The sequence below is a fragment of the Phyllobates terribilis genome, unplaced genomic scaffold (assembly GCF_046119375.1).
Source record: "Phyllobates terribilis strain yellow unplaced genomic scaffold, ASM4611937v1 Scaffold_2__4_contigs__length_985480577, whole genome shotgun sequence".
In the NCBI taxonomy this organism is placed as follows: domain Eukaryota; kingdom Metazoa; phylum Chordata; class Amphibia; order Anura; family Dendrobatidae; genus Phyllobates; species Phyllobates terribilis.
This window is the reverse complement of record NW_027362762.1, coordinates 166,599,590-166,622,841: the sequence shown is the minus strand read 5'-3', so window position 1 is coordinate 166,622,841 and position 23,252 is coordinate 166,599,590. Positions and strand designations below refer to the sequence as shown.

Sequence of the window (23,252 nt, the reverse complement as noted above, 5' to 3'; positions counted from 1 at the left end):
TGCTTCCTTTAGACCTTGTTACTCTATTATACCTTGCGTCTCACCTTTACATATATACATTTGCACAGGTAGCTCTAGAAATCTCCCATCCGGGCCATCCAGCCTCGTACACCTTCTCTTATTATCTGGTATGTTTCCTCCAGTTGTTTTCTTCCGCTTCTATTGGCTACACCTTCTTCTACCCTTATTCCTCTTTCCCTCCGATATCCCATTGAGTTGCATTTAGATTTAATGATGTGGATTCATCATAATCCTTGGATTTATTATCATGTATTCAATTTATTTTTATTTTCTTACTGCATCTACTTATATTTTGCAGCAATACTGATGAAGGTCAACTGTGACCGAAACGTTTATTTCATTGTGTGGACTGCATAAATAAAATTACCTTTGTTACTTGCATATCCTTTGAGTGCCGAGGTTATTCTTATATATTACGGGTTCGGCCCCTACTCGAGCACCACTCTTCAACAGCTGTGCGGTGAGTTTTTCATTTATAAAACTACCAGCCTGACCACCACCAGCATGATCAGGCACATGGCAGCAAAGCACCCGACTTTGTAGGGCGAAACCCAGGGTGCACGACCAGTGTCAGCGGGTGTCACTACTGCTTCTTCCACTGTTGTGCGTGCAATAGAACCCCCTGTTGTGTGTGCAAGGCAATCCCCTGTCCATACTGCATGTAAAGATGCCCCCTCCTCTCAGTCTTCACTTGTTATGGCAGTTTCTCAAGAAACAGCATCAACGTCCACGTCCACGTCCCACCGCAGCGTTCAATTGTCCATATCCCAGGCCTTTGAACGAAAGCGGAAATTCGCAGCTAACGCCCCACAGGCCACAGTCCTAAATTCGCACATTTCACGACTGCTTGCATTGGAAATGCTGCCTTTTAGGCTGGTGGAGACGGAATCCTTCCGCAATCTTATGGCGGTGGTCGTCCCTCGGTACTCGGTCCCCAGCTGACACTATTTTGCCCGGTGTGCCATCCCCGCACTACACAAGCACGTGTCCCAAAGCATCTGCCGTGCCCTCAACAACGCAGTTACTGGGAGAGTCCACCTGACAACAGACACGTGGACAAGTGCTTGTGGCCAGGGACGGTACATCTCTCTGACCGCACACTGGGTAAACATAGTGGAAGCCGGGACCCAGTCGGACCTTGGGACGGAACACATCCTCCCCACACCGAGGATTGCGGGCCCTATGTCAGTCAGAGTTGCCCCCACAGTGTACAGCTCCTGCGCATCCTCCTCCTCCTCCTCATGTTCAGCCTCCATCTCAGATATCACCACATCAGTTACAAGCTGGAAGCATTGCAGTACTGCCTCCGCCAAGCGGCAACAGGCTGTGCTGAAACTCATAAGCTTAGGTGATAAACCTCACACTGCTTGTGAGTTGTGGACAGCTGTGAAAGAGCAGGCAGATCTGTGGCTGAGACCGCTGAACCTACATCCCGGCATGGTCGTGTGTGACAATGGCCGTAACCTGGTGGCGGCTCTGAGGCGAGGTGAGATCACACACGTACCATGCCTGGCTCATGTGCTTAACCTCGTGGTTCAGCGGTTTCTTAAATCGTACCCCGAGTTGCCAGATCTGCTCGTGAAAGTACGCCGCCTGTCAGCTCATTTTCGCAAGTTGGCTACAGCTTCCGCCGCCCTTGCTGTGTTGCAGCAGCGTTTGCAGCTTCCGGCACACCGACTGGTGTGTGATGTCCCCACACATTGGAACTCTACCCTCCACATGTTGCAAAGGATTTGTGAGCAGAAGAGAGCAGTTGTGGAGTACCAGCAGCAACAAGGCCGTCGATATTCAGGTCAGACTCCACACATAAGACCTCAGGAGTGGACCTGGATGTCTGACATATGTACCATCCTGACAAACTTTGAGGAGGCCACCAAGATGGTGAGTGGCGATGACGCCATCATTAGTGTCAGCATCCCACTTGTCTGTCTTTTGCAATGCTCTCTGCAGAGAATTAAAGAGGAGGCATTGCAGCCAGAGTATGATGAGAGGGATCAAGAAGCCGTAGCGGGCGATTACACACAGCCCAGCCTCATCTCATCCCAACGTGCATTGGGGAACAATGAGGGAGAGGAGGAGGAGGAGGAGGAGGAAGAACAGGAGCTGCTATCATGCGTTGTAGACGGTAGTACCTGTACAAGTGTCATACTGTTGGTTCAGCGTGGGTGGCCTGAGGACAGGGGGGAGGAGGAAGAGGAGGAGGAGGAGAGCATGGTCAGTCGTCATCTTGGTGAGGACACGGAAATCTTGCCCGTTACCAGTCTGGCACGCATGGCTGACTTTATGTTACGCTGCCTTAACCGTGACCCTCGCGTTGTCAAAATGTTGGGTGACAGTCATTACTGGTTGGTGACACTTGTAGACCCCCGCTACAAGGAGAACTTTCACTCTCTTATTCCTGAAGTGGAGAGGTCTACAAAAATGGGGCAATACCAGAAGGCCCTTGCTGCAGAACTCTTAAAAAAATTCCCATCTGAACACGCTAGCGGCAGAGGTCACAGTTCGTTGCCCAACCAAGGCGTACAGGCGAAAGTGATGCAACTCCAATCCAGCAGAGGCAGGGGAACACTGTCAACGTTCTGGGACAGTTTTCTGACACCCGCCCAGCTTACAGGCCCTGAGGCGCGGGGTACTCTCACAAGGAGTGGAAAGTTTCAAAAGATGGTGAGGGAGTACCTTGCCGATCGTACCAGCGTCCTCTGTGATTCCTCTGCGCCTTTTAATTATTAAGTATCCAAGCTGGACACTTGGAATGAACTCGCTCTGTACGCCTTGGAGGTCCTGGCCAGCCCTGCCGCTAGCGTGTTATCGGAGCGTGTTTTTAGTGCCGCTGGGGGAATTATAACTGATAAGCGCACTCGCCTGTCAACTGACAATGCTGACAAGCTGACCCTTATCAAAATGAACAAGGGCTGGATTGGGCCAGACTTCTCATCACCACCAAATGACAGCAGAGTAACATAAAGTCAAATCCACCGTGTTATTTCGGGAGGTGTATTCACATGCACCGTTTCACACCCACACATGGGTATACGCTTCCTCGTTTCGGCTGTTTAATCTTCTTCTCCTTATCCTCAGCCTCCACCACCACTATACCACCAGGGTGCCAGCATTGCAAATTCCTCCGTCCTAATTTTTGGCAGCTTTTGCTGGGAAAGCATAAGCAAATACCATGGGACACCCACTCCCCAATAATGGGACTTATGTTTGTAATATGCTGTACTGCATGGCTCTTGTAAGGGGCATTGCAAGTTGCTCCGTCCTAATTTTTGGCAGCTTTTGCTGGGAAAGCATAAGCAAATACTATGGGAGACCCACTCCCCAATAATGGGACTTATGTTTGTAATATGCTGTACTGCATGGCTCTTGTAAGGGGCATTGCAAGTTGCTCCGTCCTAATTTTTGGCAGCTTTTGCTGGGAAAGCAAAAGCAAATACTATGGGAGACCCACTCCCCAATAATGGGACTTATGTTTGTAATATGCTGTACTGCATGGCTCTTGTAAGGGGCATTGCAAGTTGCTCCGTCCTAATTTTTGGCAGCTTTTGCTGGGAAAGCATAAGCAAATACTATGGGAGACCCACTCCCCAATAATGGGACTTATGTTTGTAATATGCTGTACTGCATGGCTCTTGTAAGGGGCATTGCAAGTTGCTCCGTCCTAATTTTTGGCAGCTTTTGCTGGGAAAGCATAAGCAAATACTATGGGAGACCCACTCCCCAATAATGGGACTTATGTTTGTAATATGCTGTACTGCATGGCTCTTGTAAGGGGCATTGCAAGTTGCTCCGTCTTAATTTTTGGCAGCTTTTGCTTGTAAGGCATAAGCAAATACTATGGGACACCCACTCCCCAATAATGGGACTTATGTTTGTAATATGCTGTACTGCACGTGACGCGCCCCCTGGGCCGTGTGTACACGTGTGTGGGATACCCGGTGCCGGGTCTCTGGGGTCTGTAGTCTCCGTGGCGGTGACCCAGTCCCGTGGCTCAGGCTGGTCAAACCAGTGGCAATCTTTCTTAGGTTTTGAGGTTAATTGTCCGACTGCGCCACCCGTGGATTGCGGTCAGGGAGTACCACTGCTGTGAGGCAGACCGCTGAGGCTGGTGTTGTGTGCGCAGCATAAAATGGGATAACTCCCCTCGGGAGGAGTATAGCCTCAGGGCAGTGAGTGTGGATGATGGTGCACGAGCGCAGCAGGAATGACTCAGAGTCTTTGCAGTGGAGTTCAGGTTCTTTACTGATGATTATAAGGTAGACCCTCCCGGGAGTACTGGCTGGCATAAGAGGCCTGGTCAGTCTGTGAGCAAGCAGGAGTTCCCCTGGCCAGGTGGAGTTGTAGGCCTCCCCGTCTGTCTGCACTCTTCCTGGCTACCTTGCTGTAAGCGGGTAGAAGTAGCCCACGTCCCTGAGTGTACCGTGTAGTGCTCACCCGTATGGCTGGTGACTTGGGGCCTTCTGTTAGCCTCCGCTCCACGACGGCGGTGCTGGTCCCTTGCTTGTGACTGAGCCTCCGGGCTTCTATGGCCAGAGGACCTGAAATCCCCTGCCGGCTGGTTTCTGCTGCTGGATATATAAGTCCTCACAGCTTCGGACTCCTGTGTCCGGTTCCTATTGTCTTCTGCCAGGGCGAGCTCTGCTCAGCTTCCAGCCCCTCGTCTTTAGCTCCTAGCTCCTACAGAGCTCCTTGCTGTTACTTTCCATTGCTCTCTGTAACATACCTGGCGGCGTCCTTGCATGGTGGTCCATCTCCCACTGTGCAAGAGCGCGCACTTGATCTCCAGTCCAGAATGTCTCTCTGGCTTCCCTCCATGCTGTCTGTTTGTGTCTGTTTCTGCTGCTTAAGGGCGGCGCCCGATCACTTCCTGCTTTTTGTACCTGCTGTGGGTCACACCCCTTGTGCGTCCTCAGCCTATTGCTGTCTGTCACCTGGTATATAGCTCAGCTGCTCCCATCTATTCCTGCCTGAGCATAGTGTTTCATTCAGTGTGTGCTTGCACTCTGAAGGTGCCAGGTCCCGTTCTTTGTTCTCTTGTCTGCCTATCCTGGAGGCTGTATTTCCAGGCCTGTCTGAACATGCTCCTAGCCTGTTCCTCCTGCCTTCTAGGGGCCGATTACCTAGACCCGTTCCTGTATCTTGTCTGACCTGTCTGAACACGCTCCTAGCCTGTTCCTCCCGCCTTCTAGGGGCTGATTACCTAGACCCGCTCCTGTATCTTGTCTGTCCTGTCTGAACACGCTCCTTGCCTGTTCGTCCTGCCTCTCTGGGGGCCGTATTCCCAGACCCGCTCCTGTATTCCGCTGCAGTGTTGGTCTCCTCCGTACACTCAGTCCCAGTCTGAACTCTCTCCTATCCTTTACCTGTTTTGCCTCTATGTCCGTTCCCTTCCTTTTTCTGCAGAGTCTGAACTCGTACCTAACTCCTGCTTGTTGTCTCTGTACTCCCGTTTGTGAGTTTGTGGTCCACTCGCTACTTCTCTGCTAGTACCCTGTGGGTGTCTGGCTCTGCCTTTCCCTTCCTGTCTGTTCCGTGTGAACAGAGCCCTGTCCCCCCCACTCAGCCTAGCCTGCTCTGACTCCTTTGCTCACCGCTCCGGCGGTTCTAGCCTGCTCTTACTCCTTTGCTCACCGCTCCGGCGGTTCTAGCCTGCTCTGACTCCTTTGCTCACCGCTCCGGCGGTTCTAGTCTGCTCTGACTCCTTTGCTTACCGCTCCGGCGGTTCTAGCCTGCTCTTACTCCTTGTTCACTGCTCCGCAGCCTTGCTCCGCTCTGACCCTTTTGCTCACTGCTCCGGCAGCCTTGCTCCGCTCTGACCCTTTTGCTCACTGCTCCGGCAGTCCTGTCCTGCCCTGCTTCTGCCCGCTGCTCCGGCAGTCCTGTCCTGCCCTGCTTCTGCCCGCTGCTCCGGCAGTCCTGTCCTGCCCTGCTTCTGCCCGCTGCTCCGGCAGTCCTGTCCTGCCCTGCTTCTGCCCGCTGCTCCGGCAGTCCTGTCCTGCCCTGCTTCTGCCCGCTGCTCCGGCAGTCCTGTCCTGCTTCTGCCCGCTGCTCCGGCAGTCCTGTCCTGCCCTGCTTCTGCCCGCTGCTCCGGCAGTCCTGTCCTGCCCTGCTTGTGCTCGCTGCTCCTGCAGCCCCGTCCTGCTCTGTTCTTGCCCACCGCTTCGGGCGTTCCCTCTCTGCTGTGGTTGTCTACCGCATCTGCGGTTCTGTGACCCAGTCTGTACTGGGTCTTAACCTTTCTGTGCTCCAGCCCGTCCTTTCGGCCAGTACCTCCCTGCCTGCATACTCGCCTGTATCCACCCATCTGCATACCTGCCATGTTTGCTTACATCCACCAGTCTGTGCCAGCCTAACCTGCCTGTTCCTGAGTCCCAGTGTGTACTGGGTCCTATCCCGCCTGTGTTCCTACCTGCTAGTGCCTCCCTGTCTGCACTCTAGCTGTGCTTGCCTGTACCCCTCTGCCTGTATTGTTCCTGAGTCCCAGTGTGTACTGGGTCCTATCCCGCCTGTGTTCCTACCTGCTAGTGCCTCCCTGTCTGCACTCTAGCTGCGCTTGCCTTTACCCGCCTGCCTGCATACCAGTCGTGCCTGCCTATACCCTCCAGTCTGTGCGCCAGCCTAACCAGCCTGTTCCAGTAATCCCTGTGTGGGTCAACCCTCCTGTCCGGAGTTTGACCTGGAGTAGCACCTGGTCCCTCTGCCCGGTTTCTCCCTGGTGCACTGGCGTCGTATGCCGTCGTGCCATCTTGGTCGGATCGGCCAGATACTTAGTCACGCCCCTCCAGGCACTCTCCGGTTCATGGTCCAGTGGAACCACAACACCCGCACACGCCAGTCAGTCCGGGCGTGTGCATAACAGCATGCTCAGGCCATGGTTCCCGTTGAGCCCCACGGCCTTCGCTCTCTGAGAAGTTTTCCAGCGAATACATGCATTAAAAATAAATAAATAAAATTTATTTATTTTTTTTCTCAGCTGAGTTCCAGGCGAATTACGCACCCGTCCAGATGGATCTATCTGCTCTCGTTCCTGCGGATCCGCCACGTTACTATGGGGATCCAAGACAAAGTCGTGCATTTGTGGTGCAATGCATGCTACACTTCAAGTTCTACCCTCTATGTTTTCCCACCGATCGGGTTAAGGTAGCATTCATTATGTCTTACCTGGCGGGTGATGCCTTGGAATGGATCAACCCCCTATATGAAACACAGGATCCGATCCTCCTGGACCTAATGGCCTTCCTGGTGGCCTTTCTAATGGTCTTCGATGATCCTAACCCGGAGGCTCCTGCTGAAGCTTCACCTCCCAATATCCCGGAGCAGCCCCGATGGGTAATGTGTGTGGGTAGCGCAATAGTCCTCCAGCCCAATGAGACTACTGTCCACCCAGAATCTTCACAGGGTGACTACGCTTTCCGGAATACATCTCCCAACCTCAAGAGGCAGTCCAGACGTGCTAGACGTAGAGGCAAGCCGTCACGCCAGGGTCTGTCCTCCCTGAGACCTCCTGACCCCAACCTTGAAGTCCCTACTGAAGCTTCATCTCCCTGTATCCCGGAGAAGCCCCAACGGGTAATGTGCGTGGGTAGTGCTCCGGTTCTCCTGCCCGAAGAGACTTCTGCCCATCCAGACTCCACACAGGAGAACTTCCTGCACCCGGCATCAGATGCTTCACCCACTTTAACCGGTGTGCATGTCCAAGGATGCTCCAAAGCTGTGGTTACCTCTGAGTCTGTGCTCCTCTACTACCTGGCGGAGGACCCCCTGTTGCCTCCTGAATCCTCCGGGATACCACTCGATGACAAATGGAGAGAGACTTCTCTACACTCGGTACTCGATACTTTGTCCGCTTCGTCCTGTGAGCCTGACAATCGGTACCCCAAAGTGGTAGTTACCCCCGAGTCTCTACACCCCTCCGACCAGGCGGAGGACCTCCAGTTGTCTCCAGAACCCTTCGGGGTGCTACCTGGTAGCGAAAGGACAAAGACTCTCCTATACTCTGTACCTGATACCTCGCTCGCTTCGTCCAGTGAGTCCAACCTAGTGTACTCCGAAGCAGAGGTTACTCCCGAGTCTCTACACCCCTCCGACCAGGCAGAGGACCTCCAGTTGTCTCCAGAACCCTTCGGGGTGCTACCTGGTAGCGAAAGGACAGAGACTCTCCTTTACTCTGTACCTGATACCTCGCTCGCTTCGTCCAGTGAGTCCAACCTAGTGTACTCTGAAGCAGAGGTTACCCGTGAGTCTCTACACCCTTCTGACCAGGCGGAGGACCGCCAGTTATCTCCAGAACCCTTCGGGGTGCCACCTGGTGGTGAATGGACAGAGACTTTCCTATACTCGGTACCCGATACCTCGCCTGCTTCGTCCAGTGAGTCCGACCTAGTGTACTCTGAAGCAGATGTTTTCTCTGAGCCTCTGCACTCTTCTGACCCGGCGGAGGACCTCCAGTTGTTTCCTGAATCCTCCGGGGTACCACCAGATAACAAAGAGACAGTGACTTTTCCTCATTATGTACCTGATAACCCGTCTATTTCTTCCTGTGAGCTTGACAAGATGTACCTCGAAGCAGAGATTACCCCCAAGTCTCTGTCCCCCTCCAACCCGGTGAAGGACTTCCAGTTGTCTCCTGTACCCTCTGGGGTGCCACCTGAAAATATGTGGAGAGAGACTTCCTTGTGTGCTGTTCCTGGTACTCCACCCGTTTCGTCTGTTGCTGAGGATGGCTGGATAGGAGGTAGCATCCTAGCTAACCAGATGAGATCAGTTTTTCCTGTGGACAGTGGAAGTGATCTCCTTGAAGTGAACGACTGGACCTCGAATTCCCTGCGGAAGATTCTGGCAGGCCTGAAGAAGAGGGGGCGTAAGGGGGGGGGGTACTGTAACATACCTGGCGGCGTCCTTGCATGGTGGTCCATCTCCCACTGTGCAAGAGCGCGCACTTGATCTCCAGTCCAGAATGTCTCTCTGGCTTCCCTCCATGCTGTCTGTTTGTGTCTGTTTCTGCTGCTTAAGGGCGGCGCCCGATCACTTCCTGCTTTTTGTACCTGCTGTGGGTCACACCCCTTGTGCGTCCTCAGCCTATTGCTGTCTGTCACCTGGTATATAGCTCAGCTGCTCCCATCTATTCCTGCCTGAGCATAGTGTTTCATTCAGTGTGTGCTTGCACTCTGAAGGTGCCAGGTCCCGTTCTTTGTTCTCTTGTCTGCCTATCCTGGAGGCTGTATTTCCAGGCCTGTCTGAACACGCTCCTAGCCTGTTCCTCCTGCCTTCTAGGGGCCGATTACCTAGACCCGTTCCTGTATCTTGTCTGACCTGTCTGAACACGCTCCTAGCCTGTTCCTCCCGCCTTCTAGGGGCTGATTACCTAGACCCGCTCCTGTATCTTGTCTGTCCTGTCTGAACACGCTCCTTGCCTGTTCGTCCTGCCTCTCTGGGGGCCGTATTCCCAGACCCGCTCCTGTATTCCGCTGCAGTGTTGGTCTCCTCCGTACACTCAGTTCCAGTCTGAACTCTCTCCTATCCTTTACCTGTTTTGCCTCTATGTCCGTTCCCTTCCTTTTTCTGCAGAGTCTGAACTCGTACCTAACTCCTGCTTGTTGTCTCTGTACTCCCGTTTGTGAGTTTGTGGTCCACTCGCTACTTCTCTGCTAGTACCCTGTGGGTGTCTGGCTCTGCCTTTCCCTTCCTGTCTGTTCCGTGTGAACAGAGCCCTGTCCCCCCCACTCAGCCTAGCCTGCTCTGACTCCTTTGCTCACCGCTCCGGCGGTTCTAGCCTGCTCTTACTCCTTTGCTCACCGCTCCGGCGGTTCTAGCCTGCTCTGACTCCTTTGCTCACTGCTCCGGCGGTTCTAGTCTGCTCTGACTCCTTTGCTTACTGCTCCGGCGGTTCTAGCCTGCTCTTACTCCATGCTCACTGCTCCGCAGCCTTGCTCCGCTCTGACCCTTTTGCTCACTGCTCCGGCAGCCTTGCTCCGCTCTGACCCTTTTGCTCACTGCTCCGGCAGTCCTGTCCTGCCCTGCTTCTGCCCGCTGCTCCGGCAGTCCTGTCCTGCCCTGCTTCTGCCCGCTGCTCCGGCAGTCCTGTCCTGCCCTGCTTCTGCCCGCTGCTCCGGCAGTCCTGTCCTGCCCTGCTTCTGCCCGCTGCTCCGGCAGTCCTGTCCTGCCCTGCTTCTGCCCGCTGCTCCGGCAGTCCTGTCCTGCCCTGCTTCTGCCCGCTGCTCCGGCAGTCCTGTCCTGCCCTGCTTCTGCCCGCTGCTCCGGCAGTCCTGTCCTGCCCTGCTTGTGCTCGCTGCTCCTGCAGCCCCGTCCTGCTCTGTTCTTGCCCACCGCTTCGGGCGTTCCCTCTCTGCTGTGGTTGTCTACCGCATCTGCGGTTCTGTGACCCAGTCTGTACTGGGTCTTAACCTTTCTGTGCTCCAGCCCGTCCTTTCGGCCAGTACCTCCCTGCCTGCATACTCGCCTGTATCCACCCATCTGCATACCTGCCATGTTTGCTTACATCCACCAGTCTGTGCCAGCCTAACCTGCCTGTTCCTGAGTCCCAGTGTGTACTGGGTCCTATCCCGCCTATGTTCCTACCTGCTAGTGCCTCCCTGTCTGCACTCTAGCTGCGCTTGCCTTTACCCGCCTGCCTGCATACCAGTCGTGCCTGCCTATACCCTCCAGTCTGTGCGCCAGCCTAACCAGCCTGTTCCAGTAATCCCTGTGTGGGTCAACCCTCGTGTCCGGAGTTTGACCTGGAGTAGCACCTGGTCCCTCTGCCCGGTTTCTCCCTGGTGCACTGGCGTCGTATGCCGTCGTGCCATCTTGGTCGGATCGGCCAGATACTTAGTCACGCCCCTCCAGGCACTCTCCGGTTCATGGTCCAGTGGAACCACAACACCCGCACACGCCAGTCAGTCCGGGCGTGTGCATAACACTCTCACTCTGACTCTGACTGTTCTCTGGCTCATTCAACCCCACCCCATATCCAGTTTATAAGGGCAGAATTCTCCCCTCACAGGACTGGGGCAGGAGGATGTTGCATGTTTAAGGGATCCTGACCAGGAAACCTCCCACTTGCTCTCCGACGTAATCTCTATTACTGTGGTGACCAGACCCCTGGGGTGCCACACATGGCTCTTGTAAGGGGCATTGCAGTACCTCATAATTTTTGGCAGCTTTTGCTTGCAAGGCATAAGCAAATACTATGGGACACCCACTCCCCAATAATGGGACTTATGTTTGTAATATGCTGTACTGCACGTGACGCGCCCCCTGGGCCGTGTGTACACGTGTGTGGGATACCCGGTGCCGGGTCTCTGGGGTCTGTAGTCTCCGTGGCGGTGACCCGGTCCCGTGGCTCAGGCTGGTCAAACCAGTGGCAATCTTTCTTAGGTTTTGAGGTTAATTGTCCGACTGCGCCACCCGTGGATTGCGGTCAGGGAGTACCACCGCTGCGAGGCAGACCGCTGAGGCTGGTGTTGTGTGCGCAGCATAAAATGGGATAACTCCCCTCGGGAGGAGTATAGCCTCAGGGCAGTGAGTGTGGATGATGGGGGTGATGGTGCACGAGCGCAGCAGGAATGACTCAGAGTCTTTGCAGTGCAGTTCAGGGTCTTTACTGATGATTATAAGGTAGACCCTCCCGGGAGTACTGGCTAGCATAAGAGGCCTGGTCAGTCTGTGATCAAGCAGGAGTTCCCCATGCCAGGTGGAGTTGTAGGCCTCCCCGTCTGTCTGCACTCTTCCTGGCTACCTTGCTGTAAGCGGGTAGAAGTAGCCCACGTCCCTGAGTGTACCGTGTAGTGCTCACCCGTATGGCTGGTGACTTGGGGCCTTCTGTTAGCCTCCGCTCCACGACGGCGGTGCTGGTCCCTTGCTTGTGACTGAGCCTCCGGGCTTCTATGGCCAGAGGACCTGAAATCCCCTGCCGGCTGGTTTCTGCTGCTGGATATATAAGTCCTCACAGCTTCGGACTCCTGTGTCCGGTTCCTATTGTCTTCTGCCAGGGCGAGCTCTGCTCAGCTTCCAGCCCCTCGTCTTTAGCTCCTAGCTCCTACAGAGCTCCTTGCTGTTACTTTCCCTTGCTCTCACTCTGACTCTGACTGTTCTCTGACTCACTCAACCTCACCCCAGATCCAGTTTATAAGGGCAGAATGCTCCCCTCCCAGGACTGGGGCAGGAGGATGTTGCATGTTTAAGGGATCCTGACCAGGAAACCTCCCACTTGCTCTCCGACGTAATCTCTATTACTGTGGTGACCAGACCCCTGGGGTGCCACACTTGGCTCTTGTAAGGGGCATTGCAGTACCTCATAATTTTTGGAAAGCATTCCATTCACTGCTTAGGCCAACAGTGCACAGTAGACCCAGTTGCTATAAATGGAAAAAAAGGTTTAGTTAACGCCCTCTGACCTCCATGTCATTTCCAAGGGGCATTGGAGTGCCTCGAAATTTTTGGTAGGCATTGCACTCACTGTATGCCCTATAACTGTGTAGCCGAACCGCTCCTTTTGTTATAGAAACATATCCTACAAGACATATCTGGTTGACTGGCCTGATATTGATGTGAATGGTCCCTGTTCCTCCTGCTCTTTCTCCTTTGCCACTACCTCATCCATCATTTATCACCTGAAGCTTTGTTTTAACGGGAGTCATAGAACTGGGATAGTAGCAGGAAAACATCCAGCAATCCTTGGAGGAGGTAGGATATGCGCCAAAACGCTGACCTCCTCAGGCCTAGCCGCTACTGCATACATGCGCTTATAATTAGAAAGATAGCCCAAGTACTACAAATTGAGTGTGGGTAAGGGAACAAAATCCCCCCCGACACTCTCAAATACCGACTCCAAGGCAACATTTTTTTACTAAGAGAAAAACAGAGTCATCATGGTTTAAAAAAGAACACATATTTTATTAACAATTAGTTAGGACAAGTGTCGTAATCAAAAGAGAGAAATTAGTAAAGAGCAAGTAAAAAGCAAGGTGAATAATGAGATATCCAAATAAGCCCAAAACAGACTTGCCTCAATATTAGATGCTCAGAGAATAGACACAACTCTTATGACTGAAAAAAAGGGGGTTTTTTCATCAAAGTAGAAAGACCGCTGCACCTAAAATTCTCAACCAATACAGTGAAAATTGTATGAATAATGAGCTTATAATTTATCTCAATGAAATAACAAACTTGGTGAACTGTCATTAAGTAGAGCACCTAGTGGCGCACTGTGGTATATTGAGAATAGAGCACAAGCATCAAAGACAGGCCCATTAATTAAAGTGCAGCGTGCATATTAATATAAAATATAAATTTAGACAAATGGACGAGCATCTCCATACATTCCCTCCTTTCCCCCGATCCCCCACTCCTACAGAATGAAAGGAGAGGAGAATAACCTCTCAAGCATATTGAGATAAAGTGCCAAAAAGGGCATGTCACTCAAGATGGCAGTGGGGGGGATATCGTTCTTACCAGGGGTGGTGGTGGGCAGTCAGTGGGCTTAAAGGACAAACCACATGCGTCCCCGACGCGCGTTTCGCGGCAGCTGAGGCCGCTTTCTCAAGGGGCGGTAACAGTAATGGGAAGCAAACACCCTTTTTGAATCATTAGCGCCGGTCACGTGGCCAATCACGTGACCGGTCTCATGTGTGATGGAGGCGTGCATTGGTGCCCTAGCGACGCGAAGCTGGCGCATGCGCCCGTCATAACCCGCGCCAGACCACGCCCCCAAGCCGTCAGGACACCACCGCGCACGCGCGGGCACGCCGGTCAAAGAGCGGAGGTGCCCGACCGCGCGCGGACGTCACACAGACAGCCGGAGGCGCGCCCAACAGGAGAGAGGCCGGCGCATGCGCACCACGTTCCAGGGCAGCAGTGCACGCATAAAAGGTACATATACACAGAGGCTGAGGAGGACAGAGCAGGAATTAAACAGGGAATATCATATTATGACAGCATATCCATGACAATTTGTCGATCAGGCCCTTTTCTTTGTCTTTTTCCATATTTCTGTCTTCCCATCCTTAATTACTATGGAACATCTGCATCGCACAATCATTTTGAGTAAATAAAGATTGATCCAATAAGGTGCAAAGAAAGGAGTTATGTTATTGTCTGAAAAAAAGCTGAAAAATATATACAGTTAAAATTAAATTAAAACCAAAACGAAGAAACAACACAAAAATAACCCCAGACTAAGCATATATGTCCCTCGAACACAGTGAGGGTGACAAGGAGAGGGTCATTGTATGAATTAAAGTTAACCAAAAATAACCCAACATCACAAAAAGGAGGAAAAAGAGAGGGACTCGTTTAGTCCACGGGGCGACAATGTCCCAAGTGTCATTATCCATGCGCTTGCATTACAACAAAACAAAGCAGATGCTAACTTCTATCATCCTCATCATGCTCCTCACCTTGGCACTCTCAACTCCCCTGATGGAGAAGCCAGGGCCCACCGGAAGAGTCTGATAGTCCGGTGGGCTCGGCCAATGCTGCCCTAAAGCAGGCCAGGCTAAGAAAAGTGTGTGAAAGGTTACCGGTACAAATAGGGGTGGCTGGGGACCGAGTATGGACACCTGGCCACCCCCTGGAGGCTGGGGTGCAAGCGGGGACACCCGGCCACCAGGCGGCTGGGGACTGAGTATGGATACCAGGCCGCCGACACAGCCATGGCGTGGTGGCCAGATTCCGCCTCCACGTGCCTAAAAGGCCCAATTTAAAGTGCAAGCAAGCAAGCAGTATGGTATTGCAGCCTGGGGGTGGGTGGGTGGCAGGCTGCATACTTGCGCTTGTATTGCAAGGAATGGGGGAGGTACAATTGAACACTGCCCTGGGACTAGGACTTGAATGGGGATAGTTGCAAGTCTGCATCTTCTGATGCGGCAAGGATCACTTATGATGGGCACACTTTTAGACAGTGACCTGGGAGTCAGAGATGCTTCCAGGGGTCTTCCCCATGCTGTTCCCATGTCTTTTCAGCACTTTATGCATGTGTCACACAGCACATGGCCAGATAAGGTTGTAAAATGTTAAAATGACATTTCCCGGTGAATGCATTTGTCATAGTTGAAAGCAATACAAAAGTGCAAAAACGCATAAAAAATGCTACTTGTGAACATAGCCGAAGGTGTGGAGGAGTATTTTTGTTTTTGGTCATTTATTTTAACTTATACACAAGTCTTTTCCCTGGAAAGGATGTTCCTTAACATATTTCACAGGAAAAAAGTTTCACTTTCGTTTTATTGTGAGCCTGTAAAAGTGGCTTAATACCTCTGACCACGTTGTTGACAGCAGTGACCTGGGGGTCAGAAATGCTTCCTGGGGCGATCCCCATGCTCGAGTCTCCCATAGACTAACATTGGGCTCGTTGCTCGGGTCGAGCACCCGAGTATCACGGCGAGCTCGGCCCGAGCTTCGAGCACCCGAGCATTTTAGTGCTCGCTCAACACTAATTCTAACCACCCCTATATCTACAACAGATAAAACAGGGATGATATCAAAACTTCACCAAGCAGTCCAGTAAGAAATGTATAGCTAGACTCAGTGTCTCTTGCTGCTCTCAGATTACATAGGAAAAACCTGCTGACATATTCCCTTTAAGATGGGTACACTGTCCTCACACGTTAGCACGGTATGCAGTGAGACATGTAGCTAAATCCCCTGTCTTCTTTAAGAAAAGAGGCTGTGAAGTTGTAACTATCTTTTATTGATTGGAGATTGACAGGAAAGAGTGAAACTATAGGATGTAATAACAGGGGTATTTCAGAATATATAACTGTACAATACACAGCATAACATGATGTAATATACAAGCTGATGATTACCTATTTAATACATCAAATACTTGCAGAAACACTGCAGTAAAACATAGATCATAGCTTACCAACTATGCTTAGAGCATTCTGTTTTCAAGGCACACAAGACAGAACAACAAGTGATGTGGTTTCTGTTCAGGAGAATGCAGGGAATGGCTGCTGCTTCTTTCACAGTGTCATAACAAGACCACAATGCAACAGGAACAATCCCAGAATGCCTTAGGAACCTCCCACAGTACATTACAAACTTAAACTAGAATGAAAACATTTAATCAGCAGCAGATGGTACTGTTACCAAACAATATGAAAATACAAAGGGTTCAATATATAGGAAGTATGACTATTGAACTTGTAATAAACATAAAATATGACTAAATTTCCAGATAGCAGAATTTGCTGCTAGACAGAACAATGGGTGAGTAAGCCCACCAGCCATGACAGTTTAAAAACCGGCATGCCCACCCCACCTTCCCCAGTGCCATAGTCTCAATGAAATTTTGAAAACCCAAATATAAAACGTCTAATCACACCTCAGATAGGTGGACCAGGTCATTCCTAAAAATTCCTCATTCAAAACCTTCAAGCTCAAAATGGTCAGCATGATGATTCAGTGGTTAGCACTGCAGCCTTGCAGCATTCGCTGGGGACCTGGGTTCAAATCCCACCAAGGTCAACATCTGCAAAAAGTGTGTATATGTCCTCCCCATTTTTGTGTGGGTGTCCTCCCACACTCCAAAAGATATACTGATAAGGAATTTAGAGTATGAACCCCTTTGGGGACAGTGGTGATAATGTCTGTAATGTGGTGATAATGTCATTTATTGAAGATGTAATGACAGCCATCTCCCAAGTGCCTTTACCTGACATGCAGCCCCATATCATTAATGACTGTGGAAATTTGCATGTTCTCTTCATGCAGTCATCTTTCTAAATCTCATTGGAACGGCACCAAACAAAAGTTCCAGCATCATCACCTTGCCCAATGCAGATTTGCGATTCATCACTGAATATGACTTTCATCCAGTCATCCACTGTCCACGATTGCTTTTCCTTAGCCCATTGTAACCTTGTTTTTTTCTGTTTAGGTGTTAATGACGGCTTATGTTTAACTTTTCTGTATGTAAATCCCATTTCCTTTAGGCGGTTTCTTACAGTTGGGTCACAGACATTGACTCCAGTTTCATCCCATTCGTTCCTCATTTGTTTTGTTGTGCATTTCCTGTTTTGGAGACATATTGCTTTAAGTTTCCGGTCTTGACGCTTTGATGTCTTCCTTGGTCTACCAGTATGTTTGCCTTTAACAACCTTCCCATGTTGTTTGTATTTGGTCCAGATTTTAGACACAGCTGACTGTGAATAACCAACATCTTTTGCAACATTGCGTGATGATTTACCTTCTTTTAAGAGTTTGATAATCCTCTCCTTTGTTTCAATTGACATCTCTCGTGTTGGAGCCATGATTCATGTCAGTCCACTTGGTGCAACAGCTCTCCAAGGTGTGATCACTCCTTTTTAGATGCAGACTAACGAGCAGATCTAATTTGATGCAGGTGTTAATTTTGGAAATGAAAATTAACAGGGTGATTCCATAATTTTTTCCTCAGAATTGAGTGATTTCATAATTTTTTCCCTCTGCTTGGTGTGAAAAAAATTACCCTTATTGAGTACCACATTTTTAATCTTGATTTCTTTTAGTGTTTCTTAAAGCCCTAAAGTTGCCATTTGAAATGACTTTAGTTTTGTGCCATGTGTGTAATCTGCTTTTTTTCAACAACATTAAACAACTGATGAACATCCTCTAAGCCCGGTGATTCCATAATTTTTGCCAGGGGTTGTATTAGATTAGACAAGCGCACCCCATGAGGACAGTGTTAAAGCAGAATTCACACCTAATTTGTCAAGAAATTGAATAATATTTCCACGTAGAAGATGACACAGATGCTTTGATTTTATGCATAATTATTCCAAATTATTCCCCAAAGATGCTCCGGACACACTGCTCCAACTGCTCCTACTAATGGATCCAGCTCCCAGAATTTTATGAAATTGAGCTCGAAATTAAGAGTCTTCAATCTTATTTGTATATCCTGCAATATGTTTGGCTTTTAATCAAATATTGAATTGAAGAGAAACTAAAACTAAATCTCACAACATTCTAACCACTAAATTAAATGTTAGAGTTCAAAATAGTTACAGCAAAGATAATGCCCATATCGTCAGAAAAAAAGAACAATTCTCTTACAGGCGAAAAATGTACCCCAAATGACAACCAACCCAACCTCCGGAAATAACTCCAATAAAAGCATATGTCTAAAATCAGTGCCTAAAAATCAGGAAATGGAGAAGAACAGCATCTGCCAGCCCAACAAGCGCCAAAACCAAATGAAGCATCGGTAAAAAATGATAAAGGTTCACAACAAAATCCTCCTGCCAAACCAAATAACCAATGAAATTGTCCAAAACTTCAAACCACATGGATAAATCGCCATTAATAGTTCTGGTTAAAGATATATGAGAATATGGATGTTTTAGATCCCTAAAAGCAAAATAAAGATGTTTAGAAAATATTTTACCCATAGGGGTAACTATTAACGCAAGAGCGGGATAACCTAATTGCTGCCTCTTTTTTAATGCCTTCTCAACAGGGTGATTTTCCATTTCTGCACTTTTGTTTTTTTCTTTTTCTCCTCTTCTCCCATAGTCATAAGATTTTTATTTACCGTATTTTCGGAGTATAAGAAGACCCCCAACTGTTCCAGTTAAAATATAGAGTTTGGGATATACTCGCCGTATAAGACTACCCCTCTTCTAACGCACATATGGTAAAAATTTAAAAAAAATCAGATTTGATTTCAATATGGTAATTTTAATTCAAATGCTTATGACATGCAGGCACTTAGCTGAAAATCTGTCACTTATAAACATAAGGCTGTTTGTCTTCAAACATGTAAACATAAAACAGTGCAAGTGGATTCAACTTTTCCTAATTCACTCTAAGGCTATGTGCCCATGATGCAGAAATGCTCCGGATTTTTTCCTGAGCGTTTCTGCATCTCCCTGGCAGAAAAAAACGCACGCAGATTGTACATGCGGATTGTACATGCGTTTTTGCTGCCAGGGACATGCGGATGTGAAGCATTCTTCACTTGCATTTCCGCATGCGGGTTGACAAACGCTTTCCAAGTGATTTTAGCATCTCTTGGAAAGTGCTTGACAACTTGGTCACACTATATAAATCCATGCAACCGGCATGGATTTATATATTGTGACCTTAAAGAATGTTTAAAAATTAAAAAAATAAATCTATACTTACCTTCCGATGGCCCCCACAGTCTTGCTTCGCTCCGTCCTGGCTTGTCGGCAGCTCGCGGTACACTGCACTGAAGGACCTGCCGTCACATGACTATGACGTCAGCGCAGGTCCTTCAGTCCATCGCGATTTGCCGGCAAGGGAGGACAAGCGCAGCGGGGGCCATCAGAAGGTAAATATAATATTTATTTTTTATTTTATTCTTTTTTTTACAGGTTCTATGGTACCCGGGTCCGGAGGAGAGTCTCCTCTCCTCTAGACCTGGGTACCATCCGAAACACTGAAATGCATGGAATCCGCATGTACAGATGCAGTGATGCAGATATCATGCGTTTCAATGCAAGTCAATGGTGGCGAAAACGCAGCGCTTCCGCAAAATAATTGGTAGTGCTGCGTTTTTTACCGCAATGATAATCCACAGCGGAAATTTCCGCAGCATGTGCGCAGCACATGCGGATTATCATTGGTGAACATGGCAGGCCTTCTACCATGTGTTTTTTAAGTGTTTCTGCAGCGTTTTTGCCGCTGTGGAAACGCTTAAAAAACGCATCGTGAGCACACATCCTTAAGGATAAGACAATAAACCCATGGGCGCTGCCATGCTGTTTGTTTTCTAAGCTGTCAACCAAACTGGAACTGATGATGATAGGAGGAAGATAACAAACAATAGAGAGAGAGCAAGTGCCGGGCAAGTCCCTGGCGAGTTAGCAACACCCATCATAACTGCAAGCTACTGTATTTTTACAGGTTTTGCAGGCGTGACAATTTCCCTTTAAAAGCCTTCAAAATCCTCCTGTTTGTCATCTGATATCAAAAGTACATCAATGACATCTTGTGATACATTTGTAAAGCAGTCATCGTATGGATCGAATTCCGTATCAGATGGTGTGGTCTCAGCTTCGACTTCCTCTACATCTTGCCACAAGTAGTCGTCCTCCATACCATCTAATGAATTTGATATTCCACACTTCTTGAAAAACTTGATCACTATTTCTGCATCAATATCATTCCAGGCTTTTATGACAAATTTGCACAAAACATCCAACTGTGGGGCATGCATGTTTCCTCCTTTTGTGAATGACTTTTCGCCTCTAACCATCCATTCATTCCACTGTTCTCGAATGCGATCTTTAAATGGCTTGTTTAGGCACACATCCAGTGGCTGTACCAACGATGTCAATTCTGCAGGAATAACTGCCGCATGTGTGTTTAGTCTTGCAAGCATTTACTTGGTGCTGGGAGTTAAATGAGCCCTGAACATATCCCACACAAGTAGACTAGATTTTTGAATAAGTCCAACAGGTCGGCTGCTCCATACATTATCAAGCAATAGCTTTACCCCTTCTTCATCCATCCAGCCTTTTTCATTCACATGTACAAAACAACGAACAGGGTACTTGAGTTTCGTGTCACTACATAACCGTTTTGGCGATGCTCATTCACCATGTCTGCTACATGTTCGAGTTCTGGCCAATGTGGGATGCCTCTTCTTAATGCACACTTACCCCTTGGCATACTCTTTAATGCTTTTTCATTTGCTTTCCAGTCCCGAACCATCTTTTCTGTTACTCCATATTGTCTTGCAGCAGCGCAGTTATTATGTTCCATGGCAAAGTTTACAACTTTAATTTGAAACTGGCTTCATATTTCTTTCTTCTTGCTGGTGGAACCATGATGGGGTTTTGATTGTTGGACATTTGTATACTGTACTGTATGTACTGGTGCTATACTGTATGAACAGGTACAGATACTGGTGATGTACTGTATGTATGTGATGCCCAGTATGCAACAACCAGCCAATCACGGGAAGTGATGAACATTACCAGCGATTGGCTGGTTGTTGTATACAAATCCTGCTTGGATTGGTCAGCTCTCCCTGCCTGCCCAGCCCTCCCTGTCTCCAAGACTATCAGAGCGGTAGCACATCCCTCTGGCCCGCCCTTGTATCCTATTACCGGTACCTCCATCTCTGCCTCTCTGATCTCACTCCTGAGGACTGCAGTGACGAGGTGAGGGGGCGCCTCACCGGGAAGGTGTAAGTGAAGCAAGCTGTAGGCGTCTGGGAAGCCCGGGGTATGAAAAAAAGAGAAAGAGCGGTGCTGTGTCCAGAAAAACACTCCTCTTTCACTTGTCTGGCCCGCCCTTGTATTACCTCCTTCTCTGCCTCTCAGATCTCGCACATGGGCGCCTGCGCCGCTTCACTGCAGTCCTCAGGAGCGAGATCTGAGAGGAGGTAATACAAGGAATCTGAGAAGGAGGTAATACAAGGAATCTGAGAAGGAGGTAATACAAGGGCAGGCCAGACGAGTGAAAGAGGCGTGTTTTTCTGGGCACAGCACCGCTCTTTCTATTTTTTCCATACGCCGAGCGTCTGTAATTAAGAAATGGCAGTTAACAGCAACAGGTAAGGTCTAGAAGACTAAGCAAAGTTTCAATGAGAGCAGCTCATAAGATTGCTAGAGAGGCAAATCAGAACCCCCACTTGACTGCAAAAGACCTTCAGAAAGATTTAGCTGACTCTGGAGTTGTGGTACATTGTTCTACTGTTCAGAGACACCTGCACAAATAAGGCCTTCATAGAAGAGTCATCAGAAGAAACTGTTTCCTGTGTCCTCACCATAAAATTCATCGTCAGAAGTATGCAAAAGAACATCTAAACAAGGCTGATGCATTTTGGAAACAAGTCCTGTGGACCGACAGAAAGAAATGGGATGGAAATGTTTGTAAACTTTTGACTTTACAGTAAGTAATAAAAATGTCTTAAAACATTCTCTCTCTCATTATTTTGCCGTTTGGCAAATAGTAAAAATGATGGTAATCCTAATTGACCTAAAACGGGAAAAGTTTATACTGATTTCATGTCAGATATTGAGAAAAACATGCATGTGTATGTTTTTATATAGTGTATGTAAACTTCTGGTTTCAACTGTATATATTTTTTTGCCTAAAATATAAAGGACATGTGTCATATTTAACTTTAGACCTTTTAGAGATCATTTAATCTTCAACTTGCTTAACTGTTCACAATAACAATAATTTTGACCAGAGGTGCCCAAACAATTACATGCCACTTTACATCTTTAACCGCTTCCCGACCGCCCACTGTAGATAAACGTCCGCGCTGCCTGGGCTCTGTGCAGCACGGACGTTTAAAAACGGTGGGTGGTCTCGCAGTGCTCAGGACCCCCTGGGTCCTGCAAGCGCTGTGAGAGCGGTGCAGAGCGTTAGCTCTGACAGGGAACATCATCGGGACCTGATTAGATCAGGTCCCAGTGATGTTAACCCTTTGCTGTCTTCTATATGCTGTGATCTATAGTGATCGCGGCATATAGGAGACTGCAGGAGGAGAGGGGGTCGTCCACTTACCTCTCTGACGACCCCTTGATTGCTTTCAGGACCTGGCGTTCCTATGGCAGCTGGAGGTCACATGACCGCCTCCAGCTCTGCCATATATGGTGTCCTTCCTGTCTGACTTCAGCCTGTATGTAGCTGATGCCAGACAGGAAACTGAAAGAGTCAGTGAAGATCTCATGTAATGTAATATATGTCTATTACATTACATGAGATCAGGGATCAGAAAAATAAAAATTAATGTCCCATACAGGGACTAAGTAAAAATGTAAAAAAAGTAAAAAAAAATATTTTGAAACTGTTAAAAAAAAAATACAAAATAAATAAAAATAAATAAATAAAATATTAAACCGATAAATCCATATAGTTATGCAAAAATAAAAAAAGTACACATATTTGGTATTGCCGCGTTCGAAACAACCCGAGCTATAAAACTGTCACACTAATTAACTCCTTATGTGTACATCGTAATAAAAATAAATAAAAAACGGAGCAAAAACCTATGCTTTTTCCTCATATCGCCAAACAAAAAGTGGAAAAGAATGCGATCAAAAAGCAAAATGGAAATAGAAATGGTACCGCTGAAAACGTCATCTTGTTCTGCAAAAATCAAGCCACTATACAGCTCCATCAGCCAAAAAATAAAAAAGTTATACCTCTCAGAATAAAGCAATGCAAAAAAAATATTTTTTCTTTAAAATTGTTTTATTGTGTAAAAGCGCCAAAACATAAAAAAATATACAGTAAGTGTAGTATCGCTGTAAATGTACTGA

At 48.6% G+C, this 23,252-nt stretch overlaps 1 long non-coding RNA gene across 1 annotated transcript; it reads right to left on the bottom strand.

Annotated features, from left to right (window-relative positions):
• Positions 1-12,974: 12,974 nt before the first annotated feature.
• LOC141250796 (uncharacterized) lies at positions 12,975-22,582 on the bottom strand. The gene is made up of 3 exons (XR_012312887.1): positions 22,495-22,582; positions 21,746-21,814; positions 12,975-14,126 (listed from the first exon to the last, which is right to left on the bottom strand). It is a non-coding gene; the product is annotated as an uncharacterized lncRNA (long non-coding RNA).
• Positions 22,583-23,252: the final 670 nt, after the last annotated feature.